Source organism: Cydia pomonella, chromosome 12 (genome assembly GCF_033807575.1).
Source record: "Cydia pomonella isolate Wapato2018A chromosome 12, ilCydPomo1, whole genome shotgun sequence".
NCBI classification, from domain to species: Eukaryota; Metazoa; Arthropoda; class Insecta; order Lepidoptera; family Tortricidae; genus Cydia; species Cydia pomonella.
Window position 1 is genome coordinate 8644035 of NC_084714.1, and position 12397 is coordinate 8656431.

General features: G+C 39.2%; 1 protein-coding gene across 12 annotated transcripts in view; it reads right to left on the bottom strand.

Moving 5' to 3' along the window:
- LOC133523420 (sodium/hydrogen exchanger 3) overlaps window positions 1-12366 on the bottom strand; it is an 87069-nt gene extending 74703 nt beyond the window's left edge. For 2 of the 12 annotated variants that reach the window (XM_061858988.1, XM_061858989.1), the window contains exon 1: window positions 11977-12344. The gene's annotated coding sequence lies outside the window, so the exon portion shown is untranslated. Of the gene's footprint in view, window positions 1-11976 lie in introns of all 12 variants that reach the window. The other 10 variants (XM_061858982.1, XM_061858983.1, XM_061858986.1 and 7 more) reach the window with 10 other exon arrangements.
- Window positions 12367-12397: the final 31 nt, after the last annotated feature.

A 12397-nucleotide genomic window follows, 5' to 3' on the forward strand; every position in this document is an offset into this window, starting at 1 on the left:
TCTACTGCTCGTGCTTCATTTTTAATTATCTAAAAGACATATAATACTTCTAGAGAACTAAACGAAACACTGAGGAAGTAGGAAGTTTTTCGGAAAAGATCTATCCCACATTATTCGTTGAAATTTAAACTTTCTGTGAAAAACAAAAGTAATACATTTCAATGACTTCAATGACATATTGTTCTAATAAAATTAAGTTTACAAGTCATCCGATGCTAATAGTATATTCAAAATGATATTGATTTTGTTACTGTGAGACGTAAGTAGCAATAAAGTTGCAACTTATCGAATATTTTTGTTCCCATCCAAAATAAAAACTGAAAACTATTTGCTTCTAAATATAATAAAATGTATGAATGGCATAGGAAAACTAATTTGCTTCAGCTACATTTTATCTCACTATCACCAGCAGTTTTACAGAACATCTTAACGAATCCGTAAATATCTTCAAATAAGTAGCTGACGTTGCGTCTTTTACACGGACCACCTAAACGCCGCAAACATGCTCAATAGTATGGGGACCGAGCGTGTCAATATTTTGATGCCTACTATGACGGCACGTAAGCGATTTTGTGATGTGCAACGCTATCGCCACGGTGATCCGATTCAAAGACGTAGGTAATAATAAATAGACGCTTTTATGATTGATTTATATCGATTCTTTTATCGTACATAAATCGAGTTGATGGAAAAAAATGCGAAGCGATTCCAGTACAGTCGGTGCTCCAGATTTGAGAAATATACTACAATATGAAGAATAACAATATTATATAATCTTTCACTTTATACTAAAGCTTAAACTTCATAAAGATCTTCATAACACGAAACCGTCACAAAAATCTATTATAAATCGAATTGCACAACGATACTTCATGAAACATCGCAGTGTACAACACTAGTGGCTTAAAATCGACAGAATATGAGAACATCCATCCTACCATGCAACTAAACGATGTACGAAAGTATCGTTTTTTTGCTGTCCATTGCGACCTACAAATAAAATGCCTTTAGTGATGCATCAAATATAAGCCGTAATGGATGGCGTAATTCGTAAAGACACTATCTTTTGACTATCTTGGTAAAAACGTCACGACATCATAACAAATTGAAAATAAATGATTTTAAATTAAATAAGGCGATTATTTAATACTTATGAAAAGAAATGTCACATTTCACACGACTAACCACTCTCGTCGTATTCGCACTTTATTTAATTATGCCACAATGAGGTATTTTGTTGCGTGGCAATAAACGTCTAACACTTGGGATGTCATGAGCACCACTGAGTGAGAAGTAGTGCACTTTACTACTTAAAAACACGCGCAAGTCTTGTACTGGCGGTATCTAATAGTTAATCCTAAATCTGTGGTCTTGTATCAAGGTATGATCAAGGTAGAGTTTTATATCGAACAAATCATTGTAGGTACGAGTACGTTACTTGAGCTGCACTTATTTTATGGGAGGGATAAGATGTTTACATAACACGACGTGTCAAATATATCACTTTTAAAAATGAATTACTTATATCTTACGTTAACCTTGAATACCTTCTTAGTAAAGTTTAAGAAAGAACTGTTATTTTTCACAAGCGCAAAGTTAGACTTTAAGCAATTTGCGAAGACGCTTTATTTTCAAAACTATTTAAGCACGAAACGCAAAGTTATGTTGCTTAAGAGCCCTTAATCCTTGGAGCGTTCTCCGATTTCACGAAATAACGCTCGATAGATGGCGTTGGCGCTCGGTACGCGAGCGCCGGCAACGCGACGCGCGTTTCAATGCAGACTAGAATAATCTTGATAGTTTTCAATATAATTTCAAGCAACATTAATTTTAGTGTCATATGATATCATATGGGCACTCTTTATTTTATTGTATATGCACAGTAGTTTTTTTTTTTAATGTACACTACTACTAAGTGTACAGACTACAGAGTGTACTATAACCCTTGCTCTTTATTCTGTCTCTTTCACACCAATGGAAAATGAAGAAGTTACTAAATGACTGCAGGTATAAATAAAGTCTATTAGTGCGATAGAGAGACAGATAGTGTTTCGTTGTCGTATCGTAAACGATTGGCATGTTGGCCACACACTTGCTTAGTGCCTAGCCAAAATACCAATCGTTTGCGTATATTAGTGCGATAGAGAGAGAGTAGTGTTTCGTTGTCGTATCGTAAACGATTGGCATGTTGGCTACGCACCCATGATACCTAGCCAAGAAGCCAATCGATTGCGCATATTAGTGCGATAGAGAGACAGATAGTGTTTCCTTGTCGTATCGTAAACGTTTGGCATGTTGGCTACGCACCCATGCTGCCCAGCCAAGATGCCAATCGTTTGTGCATATTAGTACGAGAGAGAGACAGATAGTGTTTCGTTGTCGTATCGATTGGCATGGTGGCTACGCACCCATGCTGCGTAGTCAAGATGCCAATCGTTTGCGCACATTAGTGCTATAGAGTTTCAGTGTTATTTGAAATCACGTTAAGGTTTGTATTATTATTTTTGACCCGAATGAAGTCCATCCAGGTTCTTATGATGGAGTCAGGAGTTGGTCACCAGAACTCCTAATCTACTCATTATAATTCCATCGTGCTTGGGCTCAAAAGATTTGCCCTGACGAACACCATCGATCTAGATGAGGTCCAGGGTCTCATGACGGAGTCAGGAGTTGGTCACCAGAACTCCCCAGAACTCCTAATCTACTCATCATAACTCCATCGAGTTTGGGCTAAATAGATTTACCCTGATGAGCACCATCAATCTAGATGAAGTCCAGGGTCTCATGATGGAGTCAGGAGTAGGTCACTAGAACTCCTAATCACTCATTATAATTCCATCGTATTCGAGCTCAATAAATTTGCCCTGACGAGTACCATCGATCTAAATGAAGTCCAGGGTCTCATGATGGAGTCAGGAGTTGGTCACCAGAACTCCTAATCTACTCATTATAATTCCATCGTGCTTGGGCTCAAAAGATTTGCCCTGACGAGTACCATCGATCTAGATGAAGTCCAGGGTTTCATGATGGAGTCAGGAGTTGGTCACCATAATTCCTAATCTACTCATCATAACTCCATCGTGTTTGGGCTCAATAGATTTGCCCTCACGAGCACCATCAATCTAGATGATGTTCAGGGTCTCATGATGGAGTCAGGAGTTGGTCACTAGAACTCCTAATCTACTCATTATAATTCCATCGTGTTTGGGCTCAAAAGATTTGCCCTGACGAGTACCATCGATCTAGATGAAGTCCAGGGTCTCATGATGGAGTCAGGAGTTGGTCACCAGAACTCCTAATCTACTTATTATAATTCCATCGTGTTTGGGCTCAAAAGATTTGCCCTGACGAGTACCATCGATCTAGATGAAGTCCAGGGTCTCATGATGGAGTCAGGAGTTGGTCACCATAATTCTTAATCTACTCATCATAACTCCATCGTGTTTGGGCTCAATAGATTTGCCCTCACGAGCACCATCAATCTAGATGATGTTCAGGGTCTCATGATGGAGTCAGGAGTTGGTCACTAGAACTCCTAATCTACTTATTATAATTCCATCGTGTTTGGGCTCAAAAGATTTGCCCTGACGAGTACCATCGATCTAGATGAAGTCCAGGGTCGCATGATGGAGTCAGGAGTTGGTCACCATAATTCCTAATCTACTCATCATAACTCCATCGTGTTTGGGCTCAATAGATTTGCCCTCACGAGCACCATCAATCTAGATGATGTTCAGGGTCTCATGATGGAGTCAGGAGTTGGTCACTAGAACTCCTAATCTACTCATTATAATTCCATCGTGTTTGGGCTCAAAAGATTTGCCCTGACGAGTACCATCGATCTAGATGAAGTCCAGGGTCTCATGATGGAGTCAGGAGTTGGTCACCAGAACTCGTAATCTATTTATCATAACTCCATCGTGTTTGGGCTCAATAGATTTACTCCGACAAGCACCATCAAATTACCATTATGATGAATAGATTAGGAGTTCTGGTGACCAACTACTGAGTCCATCATGAGACCCTCGACTTAATCTAGATCGATGGTGCTCGTCAGGGCAAATCTTTTGAGCCCAAACACGTTGGAATTATAATGAGTAGATTAGGAGTTCTAGTGACCAACTCCTGACTCCATCATGAGACCCTGGACTTTATCCAGATTGATGATGCTCGTCAGAGCAAATCTATTGAGCCCAAACACGATGAGGTTATGATGAGTAGTTTAGGAGTTCTGGTGACCAACTTCTGACTCCATCATGAGACCCTGGACCTCATCTAGATCGATGGTGTTCATCAGGGCAAATCTATTGGGCCCAAACACGATGGAGTTATGATGAGTAGATTAGGAGTTCTGGTGACCAACTCCTGACTCCATCATGAGACCCTGGACCTCATCTAGATCGATGGTGTTCATCAGGGCAAATCTATTGGGCCCAAACACGATGGAATTATAATGAGTAGATTAGGAGTTCTAGTGACCAACTCCTGACTCCATCATGAGACCCTGGACTTTATCTAGATTGATGATGCTCGTCAGGGCAAATCTATTGAGCCCGAACACGATGAGGTTATGATGAGTAGATTAGGAGTTCTGGTGACCAACTCCTGACTCCATCATGAGACCCTGGGCCTCATCTAGATCGATGGTGTTCATCAGGGCAAATCTATTGAGCCCAAACACGATGGAGTTATGATGAGTAGATTAGGAGTTCTGGTAACCAGCTCCTGACTCCATCATGAGACCCTGGACCTCATCTAGATTGAAGATGCTCGTCAGAGCAACTCTATTGAGCCCAAACACGATGGAGTTATGATGAGTAGAGTAGGAGTTCTGGTGACCAACTCCTTACTCCATCATGAGACCCTGGACCTCATCTAGATCGATGGTGCTCATCAGGGCAAATCTTTTGAGCCCAAACACATTGGAATTATAATGAGTAGATTAGGAGTTCTGGTGACCAACTCCTGACTCCATCATGAGACCCTGGACCTCATCTAGATCGATGGTGCTCATCAGGGCAAATCTTTTGAGCCCAAACACGTTGGAATTATAATGAGTAGATTAGGAGTTCTAGTGACCAACTCCTGACTCCATCATGAGACCCTGGACTTTATCTAGATTGATGATGCTCGTCAGGGCAAATCTATTGAGCCCGAACACGATGAGGTTATGATGAGTAGTTTAGGAGTTCTGGTGACCAACTCCTGACTCCATCATGAGACCCTGGGCCTCATCTAGATCGATGGTGTTCATCAGGGCAAATCTATTGAGCCCAAACACGATGGAGTTATGATGAGTAGATTAGGAGTTCTGGTGACCAGCTCCTCCCAGCAAACATTCTAAGTGCTTTTCCCCAGGCTATAGAATATATTACTAATTTAGGTAAAAATTACATCATACGCACCACATAAATTCACATATCGTACATTTATACTTCCGGGTAAAAATATAGAGCCATTAAAACGTAAATTTCCCTTAATCAATACACCATAAGGTCAGAAACTTAAAGGTTGAGAATGAGCAAAATATAAGGTAAAATTAACTTCGAAACTCGACAAATAGTTAATATTTACTTCTAGGTGCATATTAGGTGTATATGCGATGTAATTTTTTCTTATACTGGGGACCTTTAGGTCGATGATTTAAGTAGCTTTTGCTACCAATTTCGTAGTAAATATTACCTTCCATAAATACCAAATTGAGACTATAAAGTTATAAATACTTGTAAGGTACTAAAAATACCATAAGGTTTCATTAAGATAACCTAATAGTCAAATTAACCCTAAAAAATAACTAATAAGTTGAAGTTTGCGAGGCGACTTCAGGTCAAGTTTGTTTTACTCTCAAATAAGTCATTTCTCGGTGAAATAGGACGCATTTACCCAATAGTTATTTCGTTTTTAAATCAAAAGTAGTGTTGGATTTACAATGGCCAAAGACAAAAAAAAATATAGACATTCCAGCAGTTACTATAGTAAGTGTAAGGCTAATATGAAAATTCAAAGTGAAATATTAAAAGAAGAACAAAAGTGTGAATTACCTTCTAAATCCAGTTTTGATGGATATCCAACTTTGTGTCAATCTACTGATACTGATACCGTTTCAATAACACACACAGGCAAAGATCTTGATTATATGCATTCGTATTATAATGAATTAGGAAATAAAATATCTGATAATATAGATGAGATGACAGATGGCAGTAAAATCGGTGCAAACAAAGAATCGGAAAATTAAGACTCTGGAGATGAGTTCATTAGAAATGAAGACTGCTCTAACATGAAATCAATAAAACTTACGGAAGACCTAAGAAAATGGACAATACAGCATAAACCCACCAAGTCATCTCTAAACGACTTGTTAGTTTTACTCACTGAACACAGATTTAAATTGCCAAAAGATGGACGAGCACTTCTAAAAACTGACGATGTCTTTTTATAGAGCCAATGGGCCAAGGCAAGTTTTGGTATCAAGGTAAGATAAGCTATTGTTTACAAAAAACTTTGTTAGATATGGATTTAAGTACTATATCAAGTATGGAGTTGATTTTCAACGTAGACGGTATGTCTCTTTTTTTTTAACGCCGTTCTCCTCCCACGCCTAAGGGCAAAGCGTTATTTCCATTCCCCTTCAGTAATGGGTAGCCACTATGTTATATATATTTTTTGCAACAATAAATACCTAAAACCAAATTAGAGTCAATTAGATATAAATATTTTGGTAACTATATTGCGTAGATGCGTTAAATACGCAGATATGTTTTAAACTAAGCATACAATCAGTTAAAATATTTATCACTAAACTCACTAATGACTCGTAAAATCTTAATTTTCACATATAACTTTCCAATTGGGGAACCTCTGTGCGTAATATTTACCCTTGGCACTTCTGATCGTAAGCCATAGATCTAAAAAAGTAAAGATAAAGCCATGCAAACAATTCCGACCGAAAAGTCTCGTTAATCAAAACACAGCGTCATCTGTTGTATACTGAGTAATACAATAGGCCATAGACATACGCGAAAGTAGACTGCACTCTCGCCTCCAAAAAAACGTGTCTAGAAAAATGGCTCGAGGGAGACCTTAAGTGCCAATTACATCCACACTTAATCAATTTCTGGGAGGAGAAAGAATATTTTTCCATTTCACCAAATATCAGCAGCACATCGTTTACAATATTTGAAATGTAAAAAAATGGTTCCTGTGCAAGAATATCAAACATTGAACATTTTTGACAATTAGAGACAAAGTATTATTTACATTTCAAATATCGTTAACGATGTGTTGATATTCCGTGAAACAGAAAACGATTATCAGGCCCGAAATCGGGACTGATTTCGGGCCCGTTATCGGGAAGTGTGGATGTAATTGGTGCTTTAGTCCCTTTTTCTTTAGGGCGACGATGAAATGACAATTGAATAAATGTTCGTTGCCACAGCTAAACAAGCCATGCTGCTATTTTTTTATTATTATTTTTTATTTTTATGGTAGAGGAGGCAAACGAGCAGACGGATCACCTGATGGTAAGCGATTACCGCCGCCCATGGACACCTGCAACACCAGAGGGGTTGTAAGTGCGTTGCCGGCCTTTAAGATGGGAGTACGCTCTTTTCTTGAAGGTTTGAAGGTCGTATCGGTCCGGAAATACCGCAGGCGACAGTTCATTCCACAGTTTAGCAGTGCGAGGCAGAAAGTTCCTGGAAAAACGCACAGTTGAGAACTGCCAACCATCTAAGTGGTGAGGATGGAAATGTTGTCGCGTAGGGCGATGGCGAAAAGAAGCGGCAGGGATTAATCCGAACAATTCCTCGGAGCACTCCCCGTTGTACATGCGATAGAAAATGCAGAGCGAGGCCACATCTCTACGCAGCGCCAAGGAGTCAAGCCGATCCGAAATACACTGGCAGTCGACAATTCGAGTCGCTCTTCGTTGGATGCGGTCCAGAGGGAGAAGCTGGTACTAGGGTGCCCCTGCCCATAGATGAGAACAGTATTCCATGTGCGGGTATTTTTATTAATATAAATGTCATTATTATAGATTTTACCGTGCTAGTTTATTACGACCTTCTAAGGGCGTTGGCGGAGCGCCTCGACTCTCCTTTTACTCGCTTCTGGGTTGAAGAGGTAATTAGCAGGGACAAGTAGAGCAAAGATAGTTTGCCTTACTTGCCCCTGTCAATTGATATCATATTATTATATCGTGTAATATATTTAGTTAATTTTTTTTCTATTATTTTATTTTTGTTTTTTGTAATGTTCAACTAACATAGATAGTTATTACGATACTCTGTAACTAACAAGCTATGGATCAACTTGGTCTGAAATAAATTATTTATTTATTAACTTCACTTAAGAATATTGAGTAGGGATAAGTGGAAATTAAAACATATTAAAATGTGATTGATAAATACAGTATGTTTTAATTACATACAAAATACTTAATAACCAAAGAAGCTTGATTTTCACTGAATGTCAACATTTAGAAGGACTATTCGTGAGTCAATAAACTAGCCTAACCTACCTAACCAATAAAAATGACATTTATTTTAATAAATATGGTAATAGCAGAAGTCTCCCTCGAACTATCTCGCTAGGCTCGTTTTTTGGAGGCGAGAGTGCAGTCTACTTTAATATGTGTCTGTGTACCGCCGCATCGCGTCTCGCGCCGCGCAAGGTCAATATGAAACAAAATTTGATATGATTTACCGATGATATGAAATCTCATATGTGTATTTGATTTTTCTGTTATAGTTTTTACAGAATTTCACAAGACAATTAGGCATTTTTTAAATTGGGAATGGCTATACGTGACGCGTTTCCACTGCGCAATTCGCCAGACGATTGAGTGCAGGGGTGTAACTAAATGCGATTTTGACACCCATGTATTGGCCCCATTCGTAGTGCTCGTAAGGCCAGTCTTTACGAAGTAATATTATATATACGCTCGCCTCGCGGTACGCGGTCAAAGCGACGTTGTGATGGCGGTCGCTTCGACCTTAAACGGTAACTCTGCACCATTAGGTCGAAGAAATGAGTATATATTACGTAAAATTTCCTTAAATACCAGTACGTCGTATTTTTAGGTAAACATAACTTTTTAGTCGAGCCGACATTTTGTTTTGTTATAATTAGGTCTTGTTATTGCAAATTGCAAAATTTTGGTATGTTGTAATACCTAGAACAATAAAATCTAACAGCACTTTTAATTTCATTTATACGAAAAAAATATATAAAGTCATTTTAATATATTTACAAACTCCGAACACAAATTTACGATCCCCAATTACAAGCAATACATACTAACTTATGAGCTTAAAAAAATTAAATACTTAAGTATTTCGAAAGCCCATCAGTAGTTTTGAATAAAAACCTAACATACTGCACGAGAAAATTTTCAGCGCACAAGATTTCATCGTATAATTCCTGCGTAATCCACCTAGATAATTATTTTACGCCAAGTAATGGCCGCCATTCTCGTTGCAAAACTTAAGATTGATTTTTCGTTAGACATTTTGATTGTGAGCGGAAAGAAAATACTCTCGTAATATATTTGTCTCTTTTTCTTCATGCTATCTCATAAAAAAATAACCTTTCTTGGTAATTAAATGGTAAAAAACACGTTGAAATCATGTTGAAAAATAGTAAGTCTTACTAATTTTGTACATTGCAACCACATTACACGTCGTGGCGACGTCCAATCCACGTCGCAAACATTACCTATGTAGTAACCATTAGGTCACAATTACTAAAATTACGTGGAATCGACGTAGCCGGCACGTGCTTTTTTTCCCCACTTTGGTGAATTCCAGGTGGATTCCACGTCGATTCGAGGTAACTCATTTTGGTCACTGTCAGATTTGCGACCTATAATAGGTGATTTTATCGTTATTTTCACCAAAAATGTTTGCTGGGCTGACTCCATCATGAGACCCTGGACCTCATCTAGATTGATGGTGCTCGTCAGGGCAACTCTATTGAACCCAAACACGATGGAGTTATGATGAGTAGATTAGGAGTTCTGGTGACCAGCTCCTGACTCCATCATGAGACCCTGGACCTCATCTAGATTGAAGGTGCTCATCAGGGCAACTCTGTTGAGCCCAAACACGATGGAATTATAATGAGTAGATTAGGAGTTCTAGTGACCAACTCCTGACTCCATCATGAGACCCTGGACCTCATCTAGATCGATGGTGTTCGTCAGGGCAAATCTTTTGAGCCCAAACATGATGGGATTATAATTAGTAGATTAGGAGTTCTGGTGACCAACTCCTGACTCCATCATGAGAACTTGGACTTCATCCGGGTCAAAAATAATAATGCAAACCCTAACGTAATTTTAAGTGAAAATGCGTTTTTCAGAAAATCGCAGCCAAATAACACTAGACCTTACTCATAGTGTTGTGTTCCTGCCGGTGAGTAAGGTTGCCAGAGCTCAACGAGGAGCGGGAGGGGGTTAGGGTCGGCAACGCGCATGTAACTCCTCTGGAGTTGCAGGCGTACATATGCGGGCCGTATGCTTGTTTGCCACCGACTTAGTATTAAAAAAAAAGTAACACTGAAAATCCATCAATAAGCGAGTCTGTTAGGCATACTGTACAAAATGAACTTTTATTAAGATTTTCTAATCGCAGTATATAGCACTTCTCGGAACTCCGTAGCTGATTACGATCGCAACGAATGCCTGACAATCGAGCACAGGTCCATCCTCTAAGCGCGCTCCGCGCGGACTGAGAGCGGGGCGTCGCTGCTGCGTGATTTATACGTGTTTTTAAAAAATATAAATTTACGGCAATGTAGGTCCCATAGTTACGATTTTTTTTTTATAGGTTAACATAAAGTTACAGTTTGCTATAATATTATTTTTAAAGCAAAATATGCGTACAATTTGCGGAAATAAAATATAATAAAACCCTGTTTTCGCCAAAAAAATGAAGAAAACTCGGAAGGTATTTTATCAGTTTTTTCAAATGAATCTTCGATTGTAAACATTCCAGCCCCTCGTACGAGATATGTTGAATCAAATTGTAGTCATTCATGTACCAAATGATTCTTGTTTATAGCAAAATTGAGAACCGAAACGCCACATCTCACTGCAAAATTTGGAAAAGACTCCCAAAAAACCTCATTAAAAAAGAGGTTTAAAAGAGAAAATGAAAATTTGAACTGTTGGAGCCCCTAGTTTAGGAAACGATTATTTAAGTACGTTATCAGTTTTTGAATAAATACTAATAGTTACGTCGTAATCTTGAATGAAAAAGGAAGCATTTTACAAAATACGCTCGTCTGTAGGAATAAGGACTCTTAAAGAAAAGATGTTTGCTTGAGTTCAAAAAGCTTTTGAAGAAGGTATACATCGACATAACTATGTCTTAATTTATTACACGAGTTTAAGCGGTTAAATTGCTTTTTGTTCTTAAACTATAGGTACCTACTGTAGGTACTTTGTAAACTTGTTCTTTTCTTGAGTCGTGAACGTCTACATAACACTTACGTCACGGGGATACCTCGCCGTTATATAATAGGGACCGCCTCCTGCCACGATTACTAATTAATGTTGTATTTGCTTATCGATTAGCTTAGTAATCAAGTAAGGCCCCATCAGAAACCGAATGGCACCTGATGTTGAGCTAATTTATCACTGTCTGTTATCGTGGCCTTCAAGCTTTCCAAAACAACAATACAATCAAATTATTGGACTTATACATCAAAACTGTCGATCAAAACAAAATTTGGCCCAAACAAATCGCTTATCGATTTTGAATCTCCTGGCGCTCTTTTACGTAACGCTAGTGAATAAACACAATGCTACATAAAACGCACGCGCAACGCCAGGTTGTTTTGTTTGTACCCAAGAATAGCTCAAGGGACTACTGTAGGTAATTGCTATTGGCGATCATATGTCTTTGAGGATGATAAGTTGAACATGGGGTTGACAGATGGCTATGCTTATCAGCATCGCGAATGGCGTCCTACCGTAAGCAGTGTTGTAAGTTCACGTTTTCACAGGTTGACGTTTATGTTTGGTGATGGTTTTGGTGGTGTAAGGTTAGGCGCGTATCGATCGCGAGTGCGGCGCGTCGGTCCGCGCGGGTGCCTGCCCGCCCGCGACTGGGCCGGAGCCCGCCGCCCTCGCCCGCCCGCCCTGCACGGCTGCGCGGCCCGATCCGAGCATACCATTCCTTACTAGACCGGACCGGCAAAATTAGCGGTCCCACGACTTACGAAGCTATTTTGATGGGAAAATGACACCGAACTAGATAATTGATGACCACAAGCTTAATTGAATCACAACGAGGCTTCTGGTGGCTAGTTCATCCACCTAAGTTTGATAAAATATTTGAAACGCTTACACGTTTACAAAATGCTCCTAACTTTTTAGCATAACTCAAAGTCG